The sequence below is a fragment of the Nomia melanderi genome, chromosome 3 (assembly GCF_051020985.1).
Source record: "Nomia melanderi isolate GNS246 chromosome 3, iyNomMela1, whole genome shotgun sequence".
In the NCBI taxonomy this organism is placed as follows: Eukaryota; Metazoa; Arthropoda; class Insecta; order Hymenoptera; family Halictidae; genus Nomia; species Nomia melanderi.
The window spans coordinates 16,056,766-16,084,644 of NC_135001.1; the positions used below are offsets into that span (position 1 = coordinate 16,056,766).

Sequence of the window (27,879 nt, forward strand, 5' to 3'; positions counted from 1 at the left end):
TGAGAAGTGATACACTTTACGTGTGCTATTTATGCAAATGAATGAATAAACAGTGAATATTTATGTAGATGTAGATTTGTAAAAATTGAAGGACACAAACTGGAATTAAATGAAAATTTGATTTCATTAGTAAGGATTAGATAAAATAAAAACTTTATTGTATTGTATTCAATTTTGTATTACACTGAATTTAAGAAAATTGTGCTTTCTACGGGGTACTCTATTTATTAATTAATAGAGCAAACTACGCTGCCAAGTGAGAATATACTGTTAGAGATGAACCGTAAAAACAATCTTGCATAAATATGAAGAATAATAGTCTTGTTTTAGATGATTTTAATTTGATGTGGAGATATTTAGCAAATAAATATTCTATTTTGAATGATTGTTATTGCGTAGTATTAAATATTTAGTCTAATTAAATTCTTAAATAATTTACAGTAAATATACTCAGCTTATTTGTTGTGTATTTTCTCAATAAAATTTTCTCATTGCGTATTCTATCAACTATAAGTAATTTACGAAAGTGTTCTATTTTAACAATTGAAAAAAAATCGATTTTTTACTGCGTTGTTTTCAATTTTGCTACAAATATAATATAGAATTTGAAAAATTGCAAATGTTATAGAACCATTTTAAAGTTTGTTAATATTTAAATTTTCCTCGTCTCTATTTTAAACTTCATGGTTGGATATTTTAAATTCTCCACGTAAGCAGTTTAATTTTATTTGTCAAAAGTCTATATGAAATCAGCTTTCTCTCGTCTCTTATACAAAATAGTTGAATACTTGTCGAAACTTATCAACTAGATTTTGAAAATTGAAAAAGAAACGTAGATCGGAAAGACTGCAAAGCAGAGCAAACCCATACAATGAAATCTATGAAACTAACGTTCAAGGATAATCGGTATGCAGTGGAAACTGATAGTACATAGTTTTAGTAGCACGTAACCAAAGAAACTGAGAATAACGGCTAATGAAATTCTTATAACGAAACAGCACAGTTATAGTATTCTCAGGGTTTTTATTCTTTTCATGAAATGGTAATCTACTGAAATAGCAGATTATGATAAATCCTTTAAATACAAAATTGTTTGTCTTCTAACCTTTTGCAAAGTTTCAATCGCGATTTCTAAAAATTCAAGTTTCCATTTTAAACCTATACATTTTTCAGACACGGTTGCCATTAAATGTTTATCTTTTAAACGCATACTGCAATATTTGTAACTATGGCTGAAATTAGGATTATCTAGCAATGTAACAAAAGTTTCTATTCTTTCGAGTGGTTAAAGCAAAAAGGGGTAGTCAAAATTGCACCAATAGTCTTTTAATACTTATAATTCCAATGAATTCTCTTTTTTAATAGATAGTTCTACTTTCAATAATGGTCATTCTTCTAACGAATAAAATGAATATCGATTCATTGATTTCTGAAGAACAGATGAGTCGCAAAATGTAGGACAACTTTCCAATACATTTCTGATGCTGAAAGACTCTGTGGCTATCACAATAAGCAACGATGAAAAATATTAGCATTTTAAGGATATGTAATATTAAAGATTTATAAAATCAGAACATTCAATTCCTTAAGAAAAATATCAACACTTTAGAAAGATCCAAAAAGTCTCTTTTTAAAACGTAAACCATTTTTTATTTTAATGGCGTAATCATTTTAAGATGTATATACATATATCTTCTACACTTTTTTATCTATTAAATTTGGTAGATGAACGAAAGGTCGTATTTGAAGGTTTTCGATTTTTTACATAAGAATATATGTTCTTACGAAAACTTTTTTTTTATCGAAAATTTTGATAATTATTTTTATTCAGTATTGGCACGCTTTCTTATTGGAAGAGGCGAACAATACTCTGTTACTAATTTTATAGTAAAGTAGTATTGTATAAAGATAAATAATAGATATATAAATAAAATATATTAGTAACCTTATTATTAAAGTGGCAAACTTCCACATGATTTACTTTTATACATTGTTTTCTAAAAACATAAGTTTGGATATTATTACTGAAATTGTATTTATAATTCTTTAAGTTGAAAATTACATTTTGAAGGTATTTTTATTGTCTACATCTCCATTGAAAGACGTATTGTTAAATACTTGTTTTTTGCAAAAAGTTATATAGATTTTTATAAAAGTCAGTTTTTTACTTAGTATTTCGCAAATTCTGTAGCGTAACAACATTTTAGACACATAAATATTTAGTTTACTTTTTGCTTTAATGCATACCCAGATTCCCAATCTTTGCATATTTTTCAGTCGTTTTACGTTTCTAAAATTAAAATTCCTGTGAAATCCGTAAATGTCAATGCTTCATTCTCCACGCAAGAAATTAATTCACCTTAAAAATATACTACACCGTTTTGGTTTCAGAGAAGTAAAGGTTATAAATAATAATATAAATATTGTGCTATAATACTCAATTATCAGTCTTTATTAATAATTTGTAATAATAAAAATGTAGTTATGTACCTATATCAATTAGTAAGTTCAAATATTCGACGAGCAATGACTTCAAAGTATGTAATATATTTATATACAATACTGGCAAATAAAGTTGCATCATTACGTGTAAATACTTATAATTTGTATCTATCAGAATTGTACATGATTTGCATATTTAGAAACGGTACATTTACCTTACATTATGTAGTAATTCATTGTAATAATCAGTTCTTCTCTAATAAAAATCAATTACTGTTTACTAGATTACTGTTTATATGTTATATAAGCAGTTTGTTTATATTAATTTCTACCCTTAATGTTTTAACAACAATTCGGGAATACAATATTTTAATTTTCTATTTAAAAACATTTAACAACATAATATTATATTTTCATTCTCCGGGATGTACAGTGTTATTCATTTCGCGAAAATGCTTTCACGTGAATAAACTATTTCCTCGGTCTGTTAATAGTCGCAAGCCACGAATAATTGATAAAACCACAGAGCAGAAAAAAGAGGTATTCCTGATAACGCCAAGTAATAAATAAATATGTCAGGTAATAAAATTTTATCCTCACATTTATAATGCAAGAGTAGTCTCTAAATATTGCATTAACTCGATGGAAAGATATTTGCTTCTTGATAAGGATTATACGTACGATGAAACTTGACTACTGACATTTCTGAATTTGTCATTGATACTTCCAAGCTGTTTCGCGTATCATTCGCCTGCCATTAACTGCATAAAGATGGTACCACATTTCTTGTGCACCGAAACAGTCGTTTCATTCAATACTGTTTGCAGCCTCGCGTGTCATCTTCTTCGCGGCGATTTTATCGACAGAGAAATTAATGCGTGTATGTAGTCACGTCTCGCTCTCGTCATATCTTCCCACAGGGAACACAGAAAAAACGGAATCAATGAATGGAATTTTAACACTTCCTTTCTCTCGCGGAAACTTCATAAGAGAAATTCTTTACCAGATTCCACTCGGCGAAGATTTTGCTTCAAGTTAGCAGGATATCTTACAGCCTAGCTTGGATTACCTGAAATCATAGAAAGTTTGCCAAACATTAATCATGCGTTCGAATGTTTCCGAATTAAAAATATTTTCTTGTTTTAATGAAAATTTCTGTGTTCAAGAGAGTATTCTTCTTTGTTGGTTTAAAAGGAAATCTTATTATTGTACGTTTCAGATCGATTTCCCTAATTGTTTTGAAGGAATCATGTTCTCCATTTTAAAATTCAGTTTCAGAACAAGCGGTTATACAGTTTTTAATAAATCTTCAGATTTCAGAATTATTTCATTCGTTAAGCATGCATATTTAAAAATTTCATACTTAACTATGGGAGAGAATTTTAATGTACTCGAATACTAATAAACATTATTAGCGTATATTAAAATTAGTATTCAAGTTTTATTCGTGTTAAATGTAACCATATTCAAAAGGTTCATTCTGTTCTTAGATTCAATTTTAGCAATTGAAGCATACAATTTTAAAGTGTTTAAGGAGGTGACCTTCCAGGAAGGATTTCAAATATAATATTAATAAAAAGTGGAAGATTCAGCACTTACGGTAATGGGACTCATTTGAAAAAGGAAGTATCATATGAAAAAGGAAGGCTTCTATAAATGTGATGCTGAAAATCAATAATCCACATGGGAAAGGGTTGCAAGAATTGTGTAACATTTCTCGCAACCTCATAAATACTAAGAAAAAGCTTACTCATTGTGTTAGAACGTGTCGACACAGTGACACATTAGAGTTCCCCTGAACATCATTTTTGTCGAACACTTAAATTCAGCCGTAAAAAACTTTAGTGTCCTGAAATCGCTTCAGACGTACTCTACTTTCACGGTTCATAACATTCATATTTCGCTTTCCATTGTGTGTTTTGTATTTAGAATTTTAGTGACTATAAAAATATAACTATACCATATACATCTGTGAACTATATATCATAGATCTCCTTTCAGACAAAAATTATATGTTATATAATAGATGACAACCAGACAAAAGCGCACACGAAGAATACGTACAGAAGAATGCGCACATGTGCGAACACGCACAGGAAAAAAGTTCACATAGAAAAACATAGAGTTCACGTATAAGACATAGAAAATATTTATTGAATTATTCCAAAAAAGTATCTACTTATCGTTAAACGAATTATTTATTGTTTTCCAATTCTTTTTAAGTACAACAGTTCTCTGGTGATTTATTGTAAGTATTAACAGCTGCTGCTACTTTGCATCTAGGAGAGATTTATTTATACAATATAATACTTTACAATCGTACAATTTATATATATACGGATCATAAACTGTGCGTATTTTACATTGTGCGTTTTCGTGCATGTACGCATTTTTCTGTCCGTATTTTTCGTGTGCGTTTTTTCCTGTCCGCTCTTTTTCAATTACTTTTAGCATATGAGAAGAACTGCATATATTTATGTAATTGCAGTATCTTTTCATGGACCTGATATAAAATAATATCTCCAGCAACGGTTACCAACATTTTTAATTTCCTGCATTTTGTACCTTTAAATGTCTTATAAACAGACAAGGACAATAATTTATTTATAACAAATACGAAGACAGTGTAAAATTTACTGAAGATATATTACTTAAAAATGATTTAAAAACCTAATATTTTAGAACGGTGTGTATTATTGTATTAATGCATTTTTTTAAGTTAATTTTAGGTAGTAAGAATTACAAGAGACACTGCAAACATTTAATGTTGTTTTGCTTTTGCTTATTTATTATCAATAATGTTGTAATTTTATGCTTTTTATAAGTGAATGATGATAATACTTATCGCAACGTATAACTTTTATGACAAAATATGTATCACATACGAATTATTTATAATAGTGCATAAAAATATTGATATACCATCGGTTGATTTCGATAGAAGTCACTTATCGATTGTTACGCAGGCGCTGAGTGACTGTAACCGTCTTCTGATAAGAAATGTTTATTAACGGAGGTGACTTGTATGGTAACTTCTTTGGTTATTTAAATACCTCGTATACCGACGGAGGTAAACCATCAACGAAATACCGATTGCCGGTTAACGTTTTTCCAAATTACTTTCTCATTATTCATTCCAGAAATCTTCTTTATATCAATTTATAATTTTGAAAGTATTACTTTCACTTCAAGTATCGGTCATTTATTTTCGCGTAATATATATTAAAAAAAATATTAACTATTTATGGCAGAATATCTATTATAAAATATGTTTGTCGGAATTAATATTCCGCAAATATGTTACATAACACTGTCAAAAACCTATTAATAAGGTTCTCAATTACTGCGTTACATTTAAAAGAAACCTCACAAAAGTTACAATTAATTTACAATTAGAATTTAAATACTATTGCTATTGAAACATTGATTAAAGAATTCACATTTAACTGTTAATCCATTGATTCTTAAGATACTATTAATTCGCCGGTTGATAAAGTGATAAGATATGAATAAATCTGTTGATAATATTTATTTTCTTCCTCTAATTTTTGTATTTCGTTGAAAGGCAATTTGTAATTAATACAATCTACTACGAATTTCAAAGCAATTAATCTTTGCAATAGTCACGTAATAACAAGCAGTAACTAACAAAGGATTATTAATACATCTTATGTAAACGTAGATTTTACAAATCAATTTCTAAAAGCTAGAAGTAAATAAATGTTTTGTTTCTGTATTGAAATCACAGTTTAAGTAAAATAAAAGATTCATGTTATATTAAACTTTTGCGGTGAGAAAATTTAAATTATCATATTTACGACGAATCCGTGGAATTCGAAATTTAATTATTATTAAATTCGACTATGTGAACAGGAATTGAAAAGTGGCTTTTGCATTGTAGAAAAGTGTACTGCCCCTGGCAGTTGTGTCTAGTCGAAGATTACTAATCCACAACGATGGAAACCTTGCAAGGTCCCCTTGGAATCAAGCCATAAAGCGAAGTTTCAAGAATCGATAGACGCTAAAAATTGATACTGTAGTTTATCCTCTTCCCCTTGTATGGCTCGTTGATATTCATTATTTACGATGAATAATCCATGAAAGAAACATTATAAAATTCCTGTTCGAACTGTGTATTTGTGCAGATATAAGATTCTTTGCCAACCGAAGCTCGGTATAGTAAAATATTAAAATAGTTCAACAAGAGCTGTATCTATTTTAGAGTATAGCTTTATTTATTTCAATCTGTGAAAACCAATCCGTAACAATTTATTAATATCTAATCACTTCAATTTCTTTTTACGAAACGTACAAATAAAATTTTATCTGCTTAGATTAAGTCATCGCAATATAAAGCTAACATATCTGATTATATCAGATTAATAGAAGTCAGTAGATCGTACGATTACAACCCTGCAAAACTGAAATAAAGTTCAATTCTTCTTTATTCCAAAATGATGTTCCGAGTATCTATAAATTGTATCTACCATCAAAGTGTAATGAAATATGTTATATACATTATGTTTTAATGGCAGTTATGGCTAATTTGAATGTAACATTGCGGGAATGATATACACATATCATTTACAGATATTCTTAAAAATCTTAGACATAAGAATCTAAATATCAAATTGTTATTATGCATATGTCTGTGTTAAATTAATATTTACATAACAAAACATCTATTGTAATTTGCCAATAATTAAAATGAATGTCTTCATGTGCAAATATTATGTATATACGCATAATATAATAAGAATATGGAATATAATAGAAAATGATTGTTACTTGTCTGTTATTACATCTACAAATAAAAGAAACTTTGTACTGGATGTAAAAACTATCGCATAGGAAATAATGAAATCCAAGGAGTAAATTTGTTTCTACACGTGCACTTAAACACTATTTATTTTGCTCGTGTGTTTGAGTGATACTATTTATTTTTCTTTGCAATAATATGATATTATTTACCACCAATGATACTTTCATATAAATATTTAGTCACGAAATGGAATACCAGTTAGATTAAAGTGATGAACAATAGACACACTGTATTCAAAAGTAAACATATATAGGGTGCTTCATTTTGTGACTTCGTCTTTGAGATAATCGATTTCGAAAGTTTGCTGACACGCACGGAGTGCATAGGATCCACAAGGAGTAGAATGGATGAGTCACGAACAGACATGTTAGCAGACTCTTATTAATAAAGTGTGTACTCAACGTGATTATCTCTCAAATAAAATATCGCGCGAAAAGAATTTTTTTTGTCATTTTAACTTATTTTTACATTCACACGAATGTTCTATAGTGTCACCAAAAATCTGTTTCTCCGAGTTACGTTTGAAGATGTTAAAGACACTCATCGTATTTTACATAATCTTCTCAAGGATGATGATGTTAACGACAGAGATTCCACGTTACCTGATGCGCTCATCAGTAGGTTATGAATTTCCATGTAACTTAAAATTGTAAAAATTCATTTCGTAAGTAATTAGAAATAATTAATAATTTGTGCTGTTGATTAAGAATTTCATATGTTCACAGGTAACATGGAAAACTTGATGAACCTCCGTAAAAGTTGAAGTTTCATAAATTACATTTATATTTATGTGAATGTAGATTTCTCCGGGCTGAATTATAGAAATTGAAAGACAATAAAAACTTGCTAATTCTGTCAAAAGTTCTGTCATATTTCAAATGAAATAAAAGTCTGAGTGCACTACGATATTCCTGTATATCTTGAAGGCACTCTAAAGTAGCATTTTAATTAGAATGATGTTACGAATCAAATACGTTCAAAGTTAGTTTTTGTAATTTCATTTAAAGTATCACAATAAACATTTAGATTGTAATAACTACAAAACGATTTATAACGAAAACAGTTGCACAATTTATTTCAAAATTTTATTACATTCTTAATGATTCAGTAATTTATAATTGATACAAGAAAACTTTAAAACTTTATTTAAGGGGTTTATTTTAAACCTTTACGAAAAACCGATTAACCATTTGTCTTATAATTTTCTTCGCAACTCTGTTTGATAAAACTGTTATCGTTAATAATTTATTAGAAAAAGAAAGGAACCCGATACTCATTCTACATCTACATTTGTTTTAAAGGTTAACGATTCATAACAGTAAAACAATAGTTCATTCATCGATCTTCTAATTTATTAATTTTTTATAATTTATCGATTTACCGATCTTCTACCACTTTATGACTGGTCCAATGAACGCAGATTAATACCATTTAAATAAAACTGAATAGACAAGCGAATTTAATTGACAACAAAACAAAGATTGAAATAAATGGTAATCGAATGGTAGACAATGAGGACTGCGCACGAGATGAATGAGGTCTTTATTGCCAGGCTACATTAATTTTTGCTGAACTGCCAAAGATGTAGAGTCTGATATTATTACAGTTGAAAACAATTCTTTTTTCTATTGACCTTCGATTGATTGACTTTTTTATATTGACTTTCCACGATTGTTTGCTTCAAACGTATTAATTGTGATCAATACGTATTACGAGCAACAACTTTTTATTTGCAGGAAGTAATTAACAATAAAGCACTAATTTCTAATCCCATCAGACACACAAACCTGATACATGACACACAAACCTCCTTTGCATGATACCCAGCCATTACTGTCTTTTGTAAGATTTTCTTTTATTATGACGATCATTTCCGGTAACATTATTACACATTATTAATTCTTCATCGATATACCAAGTTACCGCACAGTATGAAAATAGTCGAGTTTCCATGTGTTTCACAATTTGACCCAATAACTTTTTCTGTGTGCAGTTGAATGTCCAGGTTCACAGCGATCTGCCGAAAATAACTGTGCTTATTCTCCTCGTAGTGTTTTGGACAATACGATCTGTGTCAACCTCAGTAGGACGACAAAGCACAAAGAGATGCATAAGTGTACAAATTTCGAGATTTAAAGCGACGGAAGCAGTACCTATTGGCAGTTGACATCGATCGAGCGTCTTAGCCGTACACGCGAGACATTTTGTCGCAAGCTTGCGTACCGTTCTTGCTTTTCTTGGAGCAATCTAGCGAAATGTGTCACAGGGGTTTCATATAATCACCGGTGTTAATACAAGAATAACTTCGCATTTGTTGAACGAACTTCTTTTGATGAACACACTTTTTATTAAAACATCATATTGTTAGATGAATGGTCAATCACATAGTTGACCGATCACGAGTTAACTCGAGTTTCTACTTGCATTAGCTATTTTAATGTTTTAAACGCAGGACAATATATAACATTGCAAAAGCAAAATATTCTAAGTTATATACAAGATGCGCTCAGTTTCATTTCAATTAATTATGTATAAACAAAATATATTGAAGCTTATTTAAATTTTCTCACTTTCATATTTAATTACAGAACCAAAACCATCGAGCAATTAAACTAACTTTTCGAAATTCTTCTATAATAACTCTAAGAATGCAACTATCGAGACTTTAATTGCTTTAAAATTCACTTTGCGTATTGTTAAATCAAATTCTTTAATAATTTTTCGAAGAAACATCTACCATCTTTTTCATAATTGTAAAACGAAGAAATCAAAAATGGGTCATTTTGACCCATCTAATGGTTCCAACGTAAACTACATAAAATAATGTTAAACTGTCCTTAACGAAAATCAATTTTTATTCTTTCTTCAAATATTACCAAAAAAATGAAAGTCAAAGTGTATGCTTTTTATATCCAGCTTAAATTACTCGCAGAGTTTTCGCATCATTTCCCCTGTAACATCTAATCTTGTGATTTATACTATTCCCAACGAAAATGAGAAACGCTATAACATTTCTTCGATCTTTTATTTTCCTTCTCAATGCAATATTTGGATGCGTGGAAGATCTAATAATTTTAGGGTAGTTTCTTTAAGATTCATTAAAATATTTAATATTATAACCGGTGCAATATTGGAGCCTACAGAGTTCAAAGAGTTAAAATCACTATGAGTTGCTGGTGTACAATGTCCCTGAGGAAAAGCTTCGAGTGCGAAGGGTTAAGTATTTCACCCTTACAAGTGTATTAACACCAGAACCGGCGAGCAAAAATTGTAACAATAGATTATTTTCAGTTTCTTTGGATGTTCATCATAGTACTCGAGTGAAACTGTTTATTTCCAAAATCATTTCAAATATTCAATGCTTTTAAGGTATTAATAACTACGAAACAAACAACCCGAAACCAGTCATTTTGACTGGTACGGTAGTTCTAGTGTTAAGACCCGTAATCCAGTCATCACTGGTCGAAGACAGGTTTGTTTCAGCGGTAATTAACGTTGCCGTTAAAGAGGATACAACGCGTCGGTGTGTTCGCACGGCATCTAAGAGAATTGGAAGAAAAGGTAAAGGTGACACGCCGCTATTCTTGGATCGTAGACTGTGGTCCGGTGCTTGTTTCAAGTGGTTGGATTTGACGATGTCACAAACACGCCTACAAACGAACGCGGATACTCCCGACGTCACGCATCCTCTTTTGTTCCCCTCGCACCTCCTGCACGGCGGACCCCCCACCGCTGTACTTTGATTATCTACATTTAGATACTTCGCGTCACTCGATTCACGACACTTACGAGTTCTCCTCGCTAATTGCGCAGGTAACCTAAATTCCAATAGCGCGTTGTATTTCGAATCATCCGAGCGAACGAATGTTGCGATCCACGGATTTTACCCCCGTTTTTCCTGGAATTTTAGAATATCTTTTTGGGGCGAATTTCGGTGCAATTCTGCAGGCTTTGGGGTAATTGATACGCGGGATGCACGTAATATGAGAAAATGTACATTATAGTCGTATTCTATACTTTATTTTTCTTCTGTTCACCGGTGAATCATTATGTTATCTTTCTACGTCAATCTGTTTATTTTATCATTATACTAAATATATGTATAAGAGAATAAACCATGAGATATACTACTCGCTTCTTCAATTTTTGAACAAGAAACTAATCGTCATCTTACCGATACGATGTATAAAATATTCAGAGAGTATTCAGTTTGTTAGGAAGGACCCAAAGAGAAATTTTGTATTGTAATGCCACTTTTTCAAGTGTACTTCCGAAAAATTTAATTTCCATGAAGATTTGCTGTCTGCTGATCTGTTTTGACGCGTTAAAACTGATTTTAACACTTTGACTGTCAAATAAACGTTTGTCAAAACTACTGTGCAGTCGAAACAGTTTTCTTGATAAAGCGGGAACTGAACAGTCAAGATTCTTCGTAAATATTGCTCTACTATCTTTCTTATCTCGCCATGAAGAAAATTAACGTTTAAGTTAATGTAAAAAAATGGTGTTACCCGAATTCGGGTGACGTGGTAATCGAGGTGTTAAGTATAACAAATTATTATTTATTATCGAAAAGTAACTAAACGATCTACAACAAAAAGTAAAAGTATTTACTAGATTTTCTGTCTATAATTTATAAGGCAATTATTCTAATTGTTTTGGGAACCTTTTATAAGGTAGTTATGCCAATTTTATTGAGTATTAAGTTTGAGTCAATGCAAATCACAATAGATTAACTTAACGATTTCCTTAACAGTGCAGAATGGTTGAACGTCTCAGCAACTTTCCAATTGCCAACTAAATGAATTAATCACGAAAAAACGCTGAACGGTACAATTAAATCAATTGGGAGATAATTGTATCGATCAAGAACTGTTATTATATCTCCTGTTTCGTCGTTGTTAATGATGTAACCATCGTTTTTGTCACCGAACGACTGACAATTCTATGTCTGGGACGCCGATCTGCCCCATTAGCCGCGCGTCGTAAAATTACCGGTAAGACGATATGGTGCAGTGGCGATCCTACGCTCCCAATCAGTTACGCCTCGAGATCGAAAACTACAATGACAATTGACAAGGTGTGCCCGGCAATCGTGCGGACCACTGTAAGAGGATCCGTCACGGTACCAAAATCTCAAAGACGTCGACGATCACAATAATCTGTTAATTACAAGGATACACATATCGTATCTAACTGACAAGGGAACCTTTTCAACCGGCACACGCCGACTTTAACACTGGAACTACCGTACCAGTCGAAATGACTGGTTTCCGGTTTTCTGTTTCCCAATTATCGCTATCTTCAACGCATTGAGTATTCGAAATGATTTTGAAAATAAACAATTTCACTTGAATACTATATTAAATATCTGAAGAAATTGAAAATAATTTATTGTTACAATTTTTATAAGGATTACACATCAATCGTATTAAATGCTTGGTAGTTCTAATGAATCTACGTGAGACATAACGTCCAAGAAAATATCTGACACGTATTTCTTCTTATTGGCCAGCGTCCACTTTGAACGAGTGGAAACGCCCCTCAAAGTGAGGGCTGAAAATATATTTTTTAAAATATCTCTAAAACTAGGGGGTGCAGAAAAGAAATCTAAATTGTTCATTTCGAGGCGAAGAATTTCAAAAGAAAATTTCTTTTGCACCAGCGGCTTGCAAATAATTCTAAGATTATTCATTGTCGTATTAAGTGTAATAGCAATCCAAATATGCAACATTTTTCGCACTATCTCGAATTGGAAATAATTGAAGATCATAAGAAATGTGTATATACCGATCAACGATAAAATCGCTATGAACACTTCGAAACATTGTGTCCCGTGACATAGTTGCAGGACGTCGTTTACACGAACGTTTTGTTCGCAGCAAGGTTACACGATAAAATTGCGATAACTAGATGTGCTAATAATATACCATTTTTCGCCTGCAAGCCTTGCCTGCGTCCGTGATTCTGTTACTGGGTTCCGTCCACATGAACGGCCCTGTTCGCATGCACATTCGTACATTGCCTCCATTGTTCACATCAGCAGCTGTGCTACTCGTTAGTACTTATTACTGTCTTTTATTCTCCTTCCTTTTCGGCTAGTAACGCAATATTTTCTGCATCCACTACTCAATTCGTCTTTAACGCACTCCACTTAATTATATATCCTTTCTTTTACATAAAGAATTGCTAAAACATAACGTGATATATCATCTAGAAATAATTTTAAATATAGTGTGTTTCAATTTCTGTTAATAATTGTTGAAGCAAAACGTAATGCCCGGTTTAGAGTTACTGAAACACGTTTCACAAAATTGACGGAGATAATTTCCAGATGCTTAGAATTATAAATTTTAGTTTACCTTCAACCCTTTGTACTCCAAAAATATTTCACTAGAAATATTCAACATTTTCTGACGAGATACAGGTGATACTTTTGGAAAGCAATTTAACGAGAAATCATATACAGATTAAGGAGCAAAGTTTATGTTATTTCAATATGTTACATATTGATGCATTATATATAACTTACTATTAAAAATTAAATTTTATAATTTTGTATGTATCAACCCTTTGCGCTTCTATGTCGAGTACGATTCGTATGACTCTTCTTTGCATGACAGAGTCTTTCTATAAGAGTCAAGCAAAAAATTTATCCGTAAGATGACAAAAAATCATAAATCATGAAGGTAAATAAGTATTTAGATAATTAGTACTTTCGTAAGTAGACGCTCGACGCAGATCTATAGGGTAAGTCACTCAACCTTCGCATGGCGGATGCTGGGTCATTTGTAGTAGTACAATTTACATACTTTCTTATTTATTGATGTATTCCGATGATTATATACGCAAATAATCGTAAACATTATGCATAAAATTGAAGATAGAATATCTCTCTGAAATCTGCTAACAAAATTAAAATGTTCCCAAACTAGTAGTTTTTTAATAGGAATAATATAATATTGTTTTTCCGGGAATAATGAGCTGCGGTTAATACACTGAAAATTATATGGTTATGCGTAAAAGATATTTGTGTTATCATAATTTATACAATTACAATAAAATACATCAATGATTACGCTATTAATTACATAAGTTATTGTAATGGGATTAATTTACTTCCTTACGTCGAAAAACACCAGAAGTATGTTTTAAAAATTTCATTTATGTTCTAAAAACTGTCTCGATAATATAACTTCTTTCTCGAACTTTTTAACTCTTTGTCGTACAATATCGCGTCAGATTCGTGGCCAATATTTCAGACAGAATTAAATAAATATAAATATCACTAGATTATCTCCAATTAAGTCCAAATGAAATATTATTTTTGTATTATTAATTGTATTACTTTAGAGTAAACGTGAGCATGGAATCTTTATTTTTTTAAAAAAACTGTAGACACTAAAATAGTTCTGTCGAGCATAGTTATGAAAGAAATCATAGTATAAGAGTACTAATCTTTTATTATAAGTAAGTATCATAGTATAAGATACTTAATCTTTAAGTATAGTCGTAAATTTATCTTTTAAGTATAGAAGTCTGAATATTCGAAAATTTTACCGATTAATGTTAAATATTCTTGTTCGTAGTAGTTAATCAAAAAATGTATCGTATTTATTTGTTTTTACTTAGTTAATACTTTTCAACTGCCACGTCAGGCGAACTCGAATGACACTATTTTTCACATGAATTTAAACATTAATTTTCTCGGCGACGCAACGAACAAACCGAATTTTGTTGAGTGCATGAAATATAAGTAAGATAGTAGAGCAATCGTTACGAAGAATCTCGACTTTATAGTTTTTGCTTGATTAAGAAAACTGTTTCCACTGCATAACGGTTCCAACCCCTTGCCCTATGATTTACCTTTCACCTATGATTGACACAACTACTTTGCCATTAATAATTCATTAAAAAAAGAGACAAATTTTAGGTATATTCTATGCCTATGTTCGCTCTGTAGTATAATAATCGATAACAGACGAATAACATTTCATCTGAATTCACAAACATCCAGTGATACTTATGTTTCCTAAATCCTGTTTAAAATCCTCACCACGAGTCTCACGTGTTATTATAAGACAAGGGGTTAATTTAACTGACAGTCAAAGTGTTAAATACCGCTTACACAGCAGTAGTATCAACTATATAACGAACAATTCACTGGTTTAAGGATTCACGATATTCGTGAATTTATTGAATTAACCATACTTAAAGGTTACAGAAAAATTACCGTACAAAAGTCTGCATACTGTTTATGAAATATCACAAGCATTATTACTGTAAAATCGACGAAATCGGAAACGTTTATGAAAACGCAGCCTCCCCGGTGGAGCTCGGCTGCTGCGCGTCGCCGCGTCGCTTTATTATCGATTCTCCTGCCTGGTGCTTGTGCAAACCCTCTCTTCTGGTTCTCTTCCTCCTCTCGCCACAACCCCTCATCCTTTACTCGGCCTTTGTGCGCGCAGCCCCTTCCTGGTTTACGCGAAACACGTTAAGCGCACGTTCCTACTAATGTGTTCCTTTCTCTCGGCTCGAAAATATATCTATAACCGGTTTTCTTCAATTCCTTTTGTGTTTCCGCGCTGCGAGTTACATACACAGTGTTTCCGATTCTGCAGAATGGCCTAGTTGCGTGGGGCACCACCCTGCATTTTCATTTACCCCGGCAAAAGGGAAATAACTTACAATGGGTTTACAGTAATGTTACCATAGATGCAGGATGATAATTAGAATTGAACTGTTAAGTGGATAGTTAACCCTTCGCTAGCAATTTGTACGATTAGAGACTGCGCCACGATTTTGAACAGTAAAACTACCGAGCAGTTAAATTGATTTTTTTTTAAATTCCTCTGTAGAAACTCGAAAAAAGCATCTACTGAGACTTTGATTTACAATTCAGTTTGAGTATTGATAAATAAATATCTTTAATCGTTCCTGTGCGGAATATTTGTTACCGTTTTAGTAATTGCAAAAAGGAGAATTCAGGTTGTTTTGACTCGTTTAGTAGTTTTAGTGTTAACTTCTATTGCAAGATGATATGGAGGTTTAATTAAATTCTCGTTTGTATGTTAAATTAGGGACTATAATACATATCTTAGGATTTTTCAGATTTTTACGGTCATTGTGACAGATCAAGCCATAAAAGATCCATATATTGGTGCGTTGATAAAAAACCATATTGCTTGCGAGAGGTTAAGATTATTTTTACACTTAATGATTGTTTTCGAACAAATTTACTATGATATGTGAAAGAATTCTCATTACTAAACTGTGTTGTAACTTTTGTATCATCATCATAGAAAATTTATTACCTAAGGAGAAGACAAGCTATGTACATATTAAAGACTTCATGATGCAATAAAGTAATTTCAAATGGAAACTAACGCGATTGAAGTTGCTCAAGATACACGAAAGAAAGAAGAAAATAGTAAAGCATTCCTAGTCACTGAAATGAAAGTGAGACGAAACAGTACATTATAAACAAACCTCAACTAAACGTATCAAAGACAACAGATAGAAAACTATGTACCTATATAGCGGATATACTACTGTTTACTTTCTTCCATGAACTGTGAATATCATGTCATCAAACACGAAGGTATTAACCTGTTAGCTGTGGAATTTAGTTTGAGAATCTCCCGTTTTGCGCGAAATAAAATAAACAAAAATGAACTGTGTACTCGTCAATCGCAGTTAACACGTTGAATGCTACGGAGGACATCGGTGATTAATTAATTACACGATGATTATTTGAAAGCATTTCTATAGTATAAGTAACGCTACCTAATGCGGTGACATTCAGCTAGATGAACGTGCAACGATAATAATGCAACTCGATCAAACGACTTAACATCACATGTTTTTCACTTTGTGTATTTTGCTCTATGAAATCATGCGGCGTTCAAAGTGCTAACTGGTTAATGTTATCGTGATAATCGAGCAACCGTATTTTTGCGTTCGGTTAATCGGCGAGCACGATGTAAGTAGGCGATTACGCTGCGCGATACAATTTTAAAAGTGACGTAATCAGCGTCACGGTATGTCGAGATCTAGGCGTTATCGGCATGCGGTTGTTGCACAGGTGGTAGACGACATGTCAAAAGTACGTCCGTGTATCTTGGAACGAGCGTCTCCCATTCGTTAAGGCCTCCATACACGTTGAAACCTGCGGCGATGCAGGCATCGCTGCAAGCGATGGGTTTGAGTCTTCCAAAGGTTCATGATACATGTTGCACTCGAACAAAAAGTGAAAAAGGCTTAAACACATCACTTGTATCAGTGCGTTTGAGTTTTCCCAAGTTTCATGATACATGATACAGTCAAACAAAAAGTGAAAAAGACTCAAGCCCATTACTTGTAGCAATGTCTGCATCGCTGCAGGTTTCAATGTGTACGGGGGCCTTTATGGACCCGAACGAACCCGGCTAGGTTGTTTACGGCTCAGAGCTTTAACCGGCGAGGGAAAGCTGAACAAATCAGTGAAGGGCTGCTTAATCCAAATCGGGCTCAGTACGTGACAAATTGATACCAAATACGCGGCTCGACGTGTTCGTTTAAGGGAAACCGTGCTCGATTGCATCGCATAAGTTATGTAGAGTAACATGCATTGCATGGCGTACGACGAGTTAGATTTCTGCCCATTACGTGCCGCACTCGTAGACAAGTGTTACGATATGTTCGAAAGTGAAGTCGAACGTTCCCTGAATTATTTTCAATGAACATTCATCTGAGATAATTCGCTGCAACGATTCTTGTTACTCGAAGCTTTTATCCGAAGACGAACACTGTTCTGCAAAATATAACCTTCTTTTTGTTATAGAAGTTTTAATGAGCGATCTCAATAGTATTTCTCATGGTGAATTCGAATATCCAATCCGTTTTTCTTCATCGCCGACGGTTTTTGAGATCAATTTTGAAAAACAAACTCGATTTTCCAATTTTGAACATTCGCCGTGTCTTAATGACGAAAACTTTTCAAACGTTTCTTACACAGTATTGTTCTATGGACTTTCCTGAACACAAGGATGTAAATTTTAATAACATTATAACAATAATGCTTATAAAAACAGCATCTATTTTCTCTAGTACAGTAGATTTTTTATCTACAACTTATAAGACAATTATTCTAATTTTTTGGGGAATCCAGATTTTTAATCTAATACATGTAGAAAAGTATGATTTGAAATTCGATGTATAAAATATATTTTACATTTTACAAAGAAAATATCAAATTTATTTCGACCTCCACCGATTATTTTAATCTTCCTATAGACTGTAAAATTGAGTTCTTATGAAGAGGAGAATAGTACTGATTCGTTTGGTCGCAATACATTTTTATCTTGCAAAATTTTTTAGCTGTATGGATATGAAACTGGTTTACTACAATGTACCATGAATTTTCATTCATGACACGAAAGCTGTATGATTACGTAATGACGAGTCATGAAGTTAAATGCCTTCTTTCCCCGGTACGACCTTCTAACTATGTTAATTATGACGGAACGGTACCAATGCATGTTTACATATATGATACACGTTTCTAAACGCTGCGCATACTATATGTCAGTAGAAATATGCCGAGTTTTAAAAAACACATAACTTAAATACTGAAACTTTAAATGCTGTTGAACATTTACTGCACTTTTGTCAATATTTGGAAATTATTCTATTCAAATTCGACATTGATGTTCAGAATTATAATTTTTCTTGAATAAATGTTACTCAATGAAGAAATCATCGAAAGTTCTAATACTATCGTGCCTTGAATTGTATAACAGTAAAAACATATCTAAAATATCTTTAATAAATTAAGATTCATTAATTAATACAGATTGAAAAATGCAATTGACGTTGTTATGTGTAAGAATATATTAAATTATGCGAATGAAAGAAATAAGAATAGTGGTATCTTAAAAGTTATAAATTATTGTAAAATTTAGAATCGTTTTAATTTTATAATTTGCAATCACATATCTATGAAAATGTATGCTTTCAAATATCTTTCTTTGATTTATGTGCTCTGTGATTGTTGAACACTATTTTAACATTTGAAAAATAAAATGTATTGCCAAGTTTATCGCAGTTGAAAATTGTTATGTCACACTATTTTTCTGATGTCTAGTATTTTTATCAGCGTATAGAAAAGTGTTACATGAATTTTGAACAGTTCATGAGTATTGAACCTGTTTCTTTAGCACCCTATACGTTGAAGCAAATTATTACGTAAACGTGAATTGTCGGAACGACTAGATCTAAAAATAGGTATGATTCTAAAGTTGCACTAGAATTTCCTACTGAATTTGTTTTCATTGCAAATAAAAATTTCAATATTAGAACATGGTATGAATGGTATGCTTGCTATCTCTTAACAATTTGGAGCAGTTACGATCTAAAAAGATAAAGTGTTCTTTAAACAAGTAAATAAATATTTTACTGGTCATACTATTCTCATAATAATCTGATAATAATATAATACTTTAATATAAATATATATGACATTCTAAGAATTTGCATAGATATTCTATAATATCGATTTCTTTGTTTATATACAACTTCTGCGCCATAAAACAGATTATGAAGCAGTTTTGCAGTATTAGAAGAAAGTTTAAAAACGATATATTCGATTGGTAGATTTGCAAAAAATTATGAAGTTAGAAATGAAAAAATATTAATTAAAGATTAAATGCACATAAAAAATTACAGTATTCTATGTAGGAAGAAGGAAATTTTTAATTGTTCGTTAAAAGTAAATTTATTAATGACACGATACAAAGATAGAATACTCCAGAAAAGTTGATGACTAAAAGAAGACGTCTTTAAAAAATATAACGTCTCATTACTCCGATTTAAACCTATCAGATTAGAACACACTGTTCGTTAATATATCTAATTATTTATTTTTATTAAACACGTTTTTAAAATATATATAGAAATAAATATTATAAAATCGAAGGTAAGTAACGATGCAATAAGAAGTAGAGTACTTAAGTTTTATTAAAATACTTATTACTTCTAGTGAGATAAAAATTTGATCGTTCATCTCGATGTAAAAATTTGAAACTCAAAATTTAGTGAATATATTTACACGTGCTATTTTCCATATTTATTCAATATGCACATCTGTCCATTTGTATTTTTAACTCATCCCTTAGGTATTTTCGACAAATCCTTTGAAATTTGTTGAATATACTCATTCATAAATCGTTCAAACGAAATTTTATTAATGCTCGATATTCATTAACTTTCGAAACTACCCTGCCTCCATTTTCAATGCATCCCTCGTGTATTTTCAACAAGTTCCCCAACATTCACCAAACACGCTTGTTTATAAATCGTTCAAATAAAATGTCATCAATGCTCGTTAATCATTAACCTCCGAGACTATTGTGCCAAAAGAGCCGACAGATTTAATATCTAGCCGAATCACCGGTGCATGCCTCATTAGAGTTCGCGACTGTCTGCCGGCAACCTATACGACCCCTCATAGGAAGGAAGCTCCTCTAAAGCTTTGGAAGTGGGTAGATAATCACGGATGCTGTGTAGGTGCGTCTTGAACTAGACGGGGTCGAGTGTTTCTTCCATTTTTCCGCGTATTAGCCGACCAGTAGATTCAAAGAACTTGCCGGTCGGTGAACTCTCACTCCTTCAGACTCTTTCATAGATTTTCAATAAATCTAAGCGCTCGGGCGCGGAGAGAAATTGGCCTCCCGGTAATAAACTAAACGCGATTAATCACGCGCCGACGCGATGCAAATTCAGGAAGTTGCAGGTAGTTACGTTGTTCCAACGGCAGTTTGGTCAATATTCTATGCGAAGCACAATATGCCAGTTCGTCTAATATTTATATCATGGAAAATTTAGTAATACTCCATACTTTTTGCATCTATACGAATTCTGGAGAAAATAAAGAACAAATACAACTGGTATTTGTTGAACAGTAAAATACGAACTTGCATTTAGAGTACCGGTTTTATGCATTTATAGCGTGCGCAAATGCAATATTTAAATTACAGTAAAATTGTCTATTTTATTTTATTTTAAATAGTTCCCCTATTGTTATCGTAATAATTAGATGGATAATAAAGGAAATAAATTTCTGGTTGACTCCGAATTTTGTGAATTTGTTTATAAAAACGTCAATTTGGATGAAAGTCGTCGTTCTACTTGAAATACTGCAATATTCATTTTACTATGTACATGATTCTTTGAATTTTTATATTTGCAGTTATCTATGAATATCCAATTAAATAAAAATTGAAAAAAAAGACAGACTATGTTACTTCGACTAATTACGCGTAAAAAAACAAGCATGAAATATTTAACACATAGAAATTTGTATTTCTACACTTTTTGGTATTTCAATTAAATAATATTACAAACATTATTTTTGTTTAAGTTCAAAACACATATTCTTTGTTTTATAATCGATAACATTGTTTGTTTAATATCGGTTACAACAATGAGACAATTAAATGCAGTGTATTTAAAAGCATACATTGCTTTATCGTACTTAAACTTTCAGAGAATATTAAATATTATACCGACACACTGTGAAATACACTTTTCGCTACTAATACATGTATAAAGGTAGGCATACGATATTTTGATTCCAATATTATCGTTTAATGTTACATCAAATTACGGAGTTTTATTTTCGCTTCCACTCCGCTGTAAATTTGATATTACAGCTTCTGTATGTAATCGAAACCTCTTTTGATGTATGGTGTTACAATGTTATTTAACGACCCGTTGGTCGAGATTAATAAAGTGTAAACTCAGTTGTTTGCTCACACGGTTGGCTCGTTGAGAGTTGAACGCAGGAAAAAATACACTTGTTAGACGACTGCGTGCGAACAAATGGTATCAGATACTTATCCAACATCAACGCGCTGAAGGAGACGGAACTAGGTGTTACAGTGGAACGGACGCGAAAACTCTGCGAGTAATTTAACTTGGTTGTAAAAGAGATACTCCTTTCACTTTGACTTTTAGTTACTGACAATATTTGAAAGAAGAATAAAAAATTATGTCTTCGTTAATAACAATTTATGATGATGATTTTCAAAGAGATCAAGTTATATCACTATATGAAAAATAGGAAAATCTTATTACCATTTGATAAATTTAAAAATAATTTAAAAATAATCAGTTCTAATAAAATTTAATATTTTCTTAAATGATATGATAGGTTTCAAAGCTACCTTTTCTTTAACGATCGTCAACGATTTTCTCTTTTTACGATCATTAAAAAGATATCAAATGGTCCTCTGGGAAATTATTGAAGACACTGGAAATATAATAGACGTCAGAGATTGGAAAATTGATTAATACGCAAGCTTAATTGTAAATTAACAGAAATCTCGATAGTTGCAGTCTTGGAGTTTCTATAAGAAAATTTGTATGTTTATGTTGTTAGTTTATGTTGTTAGATCTATCGCACAGGAGGAGTTAGGTTTGTTTTGCTTGGTAACTATTAAGGGACAGAAATTAGATTTAAGGAGAGGTCGAATATTCCAGGGGCTCATTAATTAAAGTGACGTTAACTGACGCTGCCGGAGACAGTTGAGCTGCATGAACATTCGGTGATCACGAGAGGACGATGCAAATCGTTCAAATAATCACGAGGTACGATAAAGCTTAAAGAGGAACATGGGTAACGAGGCGGACCTTGGCCCCTTACTCCTATAACGATAAGCATTCGCGTAACGATAGGTACTCACGTATTAGACGTGACATTAACGTTAACAAACCAATGGTTAACAAACCATTCAAGAGTCAATTCTTGGACAATCTATTCAATGGAAATATTAGCAACCACCGTGGTCTTGGTTAAGTCTTGGTTAGAAAGTTATTTTAGATCTACTGTTTTGAAAACAGTGACTAAAGATTCTGAAATTCTATTAATTAAGTTGTATGAACCACATAAACATTTCGGAACTAATAACCTTCTGAAAATTATATTGTACCCTATTGTACCCTATTGGGTGAATGAAATATAAATTACTATTATAAATGAAAATGTGTAAATTTCAATCCTCCAACAAATTTTCTGTCATTAATTCACTATAAACTTTTACAAGATGTTTTTTATATAAACAATCATCACTTTTCTTATTCACTGTATCTTATTTAATTTCATATTTCAAAAGACGTATTTTAATAAAACTATTTATTTAATTATGTGTATGTCATTACTTTTTTTTATTGGAACTTGTTAAAGGATATGTGTTAAATTTAAATGAAATAAATAGTATAGCAATGATAATGATAATAATGAAATTTGTTAAACGTTTCAGTTTTTGGATTGTTACCATGAAATATTATTTTTATACGATGAAATATTTGTGATAACGTTTCTGTTGAATTTGAGACTCTGTAAATGCTTCGAAGTTTTGCGAAAGCGTCGAGCAAATTGCGGATACTAGTTCGGCTGGAGAGTTTCATCATTTGAGAGCCAAGAGTGGGTCATCCGATTAAGGTCTTGGACTCATCATCGAAGGTGAGCTCGGTCAATTTTACAATGACACACGCCCACGAAACGCTGTTATCTCTTTGACGCTTGTTAATTTGTTCATTGGCATATGATACGGTCTCTTTTCATTTTCCTACCTCGTTTGGCTGGCAAGAGGATTAATGGAGTCTATTTAAAGTTTGCGAGCCAGTTAACCAGCTACTAAGAAGATATTTTTGCATCTTATGCTACTTAGAAGTTGTTGAATGATAATCGAAATGGAACGATCATTGACGTCGCCATAAATTCGTGTTAGAAGTAGAACATGTTTACAATGGAAATATATTTGTCACGTCATTTAACGTTTCTGTAAATCTGATTAGTAATATTCTATTAAAAATAGATGTTATGATTCGAAGATATCCTTCACTTTTGTAAAGTTAAGAATTTTTATGATAAATAATTTCATTGCTGCAATATGAGAAAATTAGAGATGTGCAAGATCTCGAAAATATTGGTTCCGGCTGAAAATTCTTTTTTTGGGATCGAGTTTGGTTCCTGAAATTTTTGAAATTATAAAGAATGGAGTCTGGAGTATAAATAATCAAATATTTTATTATATTTTATTTCATTTATTTTTGTTTTTTTACTTAAACTTATAAACAAACTTACTTTTATTTAACACTAGAACTACTAAACATTTAATACAATCCATGTGTAATTTTCGTACAAATTATAACAATAGGTTTTTCTCGGTTTCTTTAGATATTCTTTACGTTATTCAAGTAAAACTGTATAGTTTGAAAATCGTTTCGGATATTTACTACTTTTAAGATATTAATAAGTGCGAAATGAGAAAATTGAAACTAATCATTTTGACTGGTAAGGTGGTTCTAATGTTAAGTTCAATTCTTTCAGGAACCTAATCCGCTTCGACTCGACCCGATCATCGAGTTCTCGTTCACCTTTAGAGAGAATGTAACAAAATACCTTCATCTTGCAGTTATTAGAAAATTATGTCACTCTTATATGAGATTAAGTTCAGTACGCATATTATCATATTATATGAAGCTTACACTACAATTAGAGATGAAATGAAATGTATTATGATCACGTTCAAATTTGACTCGCTAATTTCAGAGAATACTTTCAATTGGAAAAACGATGACTTTAAGTATTATTATTTAGTCTGTTGAGGTATATACTTGATATTTTTAGATGTACCGTAAATTTAAAATAGATTTAAACTCATCTTCATGGGTTTTATAATGAATATTTTAGTTACAGTCATAATGGTTGTTTGAAACTGTAATCACGATGAAAGTATGATACAAGTTACATAATTCTTTGTCGAGACTTAAGAATTTAATTTCATGCTAATACAGGATACAGATATAGATATTTTATAGAGATTTATGTGATGCTAAAAGGTTAAGGTAATAATCCATCCAATAAATCATGCTTCTTCAGCTTACGTTTCATGGAATAAATTGTTTTGATTTTATAAGGTTTTTCTAAATTATAACACGGTAGTCTTGTAATTAATAGCTTTTAGAATCGAAAAATTAACAACTAGTACTTTTTTCATAAATTTTTCAATATTAACCGAAATTACAATAAGTTAACAATTTATGGTGAGTAATATAACGTAAAAATATTCTTTGGAATTATTATTACTAAAACAGAAATTGTTTCTGATTATTATATCTTCTGATTAATATATTCTTGATTATCATATCAAGTCAGTCCATATATTGTCTCGTATTTTCCTCACAGTAATGAATCATCGATTCTCTTTTTGTAAAACAATACAGTCGCGAACAAGTTGTCATTTGTTTAGAACGCGCACTCAAATAATTAGTATATCGCCAGCTTTCATATAGTTCATATGCAAATAAGAGCACATAGAGATGGATATTGATAATCAATACAAACGACATGTTTCATATTTTTTATTTTTAACTGGTGGAAATGCCAGATCGGAGTCGGATAAAATAAACAGTGTTCATAATGAGATAATTTTAAGTGTAAGGATTGCTGAAGGGTGGTTCAAAAAAATCGAGAATGAAAAAAGAAAGTGTTGATGAACCCTGATCTAGTCGTTCTGTTGGCTTTGATAACGACATTTTAAAGCCTTGTAGATACAGAGCCACATCTAACAGCAGATGAGATTAGCGAAATGCTTAATTCTTCTCATGGAATAGTATTTCGTCACTGAAAAGAAATAGGAAAAATATCTAAGCTAGGGAAGTGGGTATTACGCGAACTATCGGAAAATAATTGCCCACAACGAGTAAGCATCTGTACTTCTTTACTAACACGATTTGAATGCGACGCATTTTTGGATCGTATTGTGACGGAGGACGAAAATGGATGCTGTACCACAATATGAAAAGAAAAAGACAATGAATTGATGAAACATCCAAATTATTATTCGAGTTAATTCGGTATAATAATTTTTAGTGCAACAAAGTTCCGAGTATACTCGGGCTAAAGAGGCAAGTAGTTAGTACTTATATGTTATTCTATCATAATACACCATAACAATAAAGGGTTACCATCAAATAAATAAATATTATTAATATTATATAGCTCAAATATTAAGAAGCTTAAACCCTAGAACGATTAGAAGCTAGAGCTTCTCAAGCTTAACGCTTACAAAATGTTAAAAATATACTTTTATGATAAACATACTACATTTTCAAATTTTACCGCCACTTGTACCTTTACCTTGAACAATAAAGAATGCATTTTAATTTAGAATTAATAATGATATTATTTTCCAAAAATTATGAAAATATATAGTTACCTACGTTAATCATTTTCGACAGCCTCTAAGGGTAGCTTTCCTAAGAATAATAAGCCAGTTGCTTTTCCCTCATGTATTAATAAAACATTCAAATCTATCCCTCAAATCCCTCCCACAGCGAATTAGTAAAATAAAAACCATCAAAAATCAAATTTTCTTTCAACCAACCGATAGGAACATCAATAAAACCATGTTACTCACGCCGAAACAACTTCCATCCCCTGTTTACACCCCTGAAAAATAACTCATGCAGTTTCTAATCTGTCCAATTCAATTATACTTCATCCCATTCCCAATTACAATGCGAAAATGCATCCAGCAGCTACGACTGCCGTTACACATAATATTCACCGATCCTCAGTACATGAAACATAAAATTCCACGGAAACCCGTCTGAAATCGTTGCAATGATGATGGAAAAGCATCCCGAATTCATGACAGCGTATTCGCCAAGATGGCGAGGCGCGTGTTCCGCCTGATGCGGTCGCTGGTGGTACTCGTGGCTTCCGTTCCGGCTCGCTCGGGGAAGGCAAGCGAATCTGTCCGGTCAAGAATCGTGCGCGTAACAAACACCAACCTGTTCGCTGCGTGACGTCGTCGTCGTCGTTCTGCTGCAATCTGGTGCCGGCGTCGTCCTTGCCCGGATTCACCTGCACATCCGTCATTTTCTCCACGGTCGACGACTCTGCGTGTCGCTGCCTCTTTCGTTGTGACACGGGAGGATCCTCTCGTTTTCGTTCGGTGATCTACGCACTCCTCGTACCCGGCGAGCGCGTCTTCGCGCTAGTAAGTCCCAACGTCTCGCCGCGAAACCGTTCGCCACGAAACGGGAAACGGTGATCCGCTAGGTCTCAGTGTCGCTGTTTTCCCTCCTCCCTTATTTTCCCTGCCTTCGTTTTTCTGTCTCTACGGCGCGTTTTCTCGTTAGCCGACGGGACGATAACGCACCGCGAAATGAGAAGACGAAACGCGCGACACTTGCGACGCGTTTGAACTGACTGGCTCGACCGCCGGCTTTCCGGGATCACCCGAAGGCTCCACGCCTCACCATCGGAAATCGCCGAGCGTTTACGAACCGCCTGCACTATACGTGCGTTTCTCACAGGTAAATACACCGAGAGACGCGCGCGGAGAGTCGCGTCCCGTAGACGGGGTGATTGCGATCTGCGCATCGTACGTTCACCCTCTTCGCAGACGGGCCGCTACCCTTGATGTTTAAGGGGTAGTCTCTTGGTAGAAGCGCCTCTTTATTGTTTCGGATTTTCTTTTCACCCTTGCTCGCCGAATGCTGGGGCGTTGCGCGTGAGTTTATATGTTTTCCTATTTGTTAACCCTTTGCACCCCTATAAGTTG

At 32.4% G+C, this 27,879-nt stretch overlaps 1 long non-coding RNA gene across 1 annotated transcript; it reads right to left on the bottom strand.

Moving 5' to 3' along the window:
* Positions 1 to 2,408: 2,408 nt before the first annotated feature.
* On the bottom strand, positions 2,409 to 27,614 carry LOC116429451 (uncharacterized). The gene is made up of 3 exons (XR_004235502.2): positions 27,104 to 27,614; positions 3,446 to 3,511; positions 2,409 to 3,352 (listed from the first exon to the last, which is right to left on the bottom strand). It is a non-coding gene; the product is annotated as an uncharacterized LOC116429451 (long non-coding RNA).
* Positions 27,615 to 27,879: the final 265 nt, after the last annotated feature.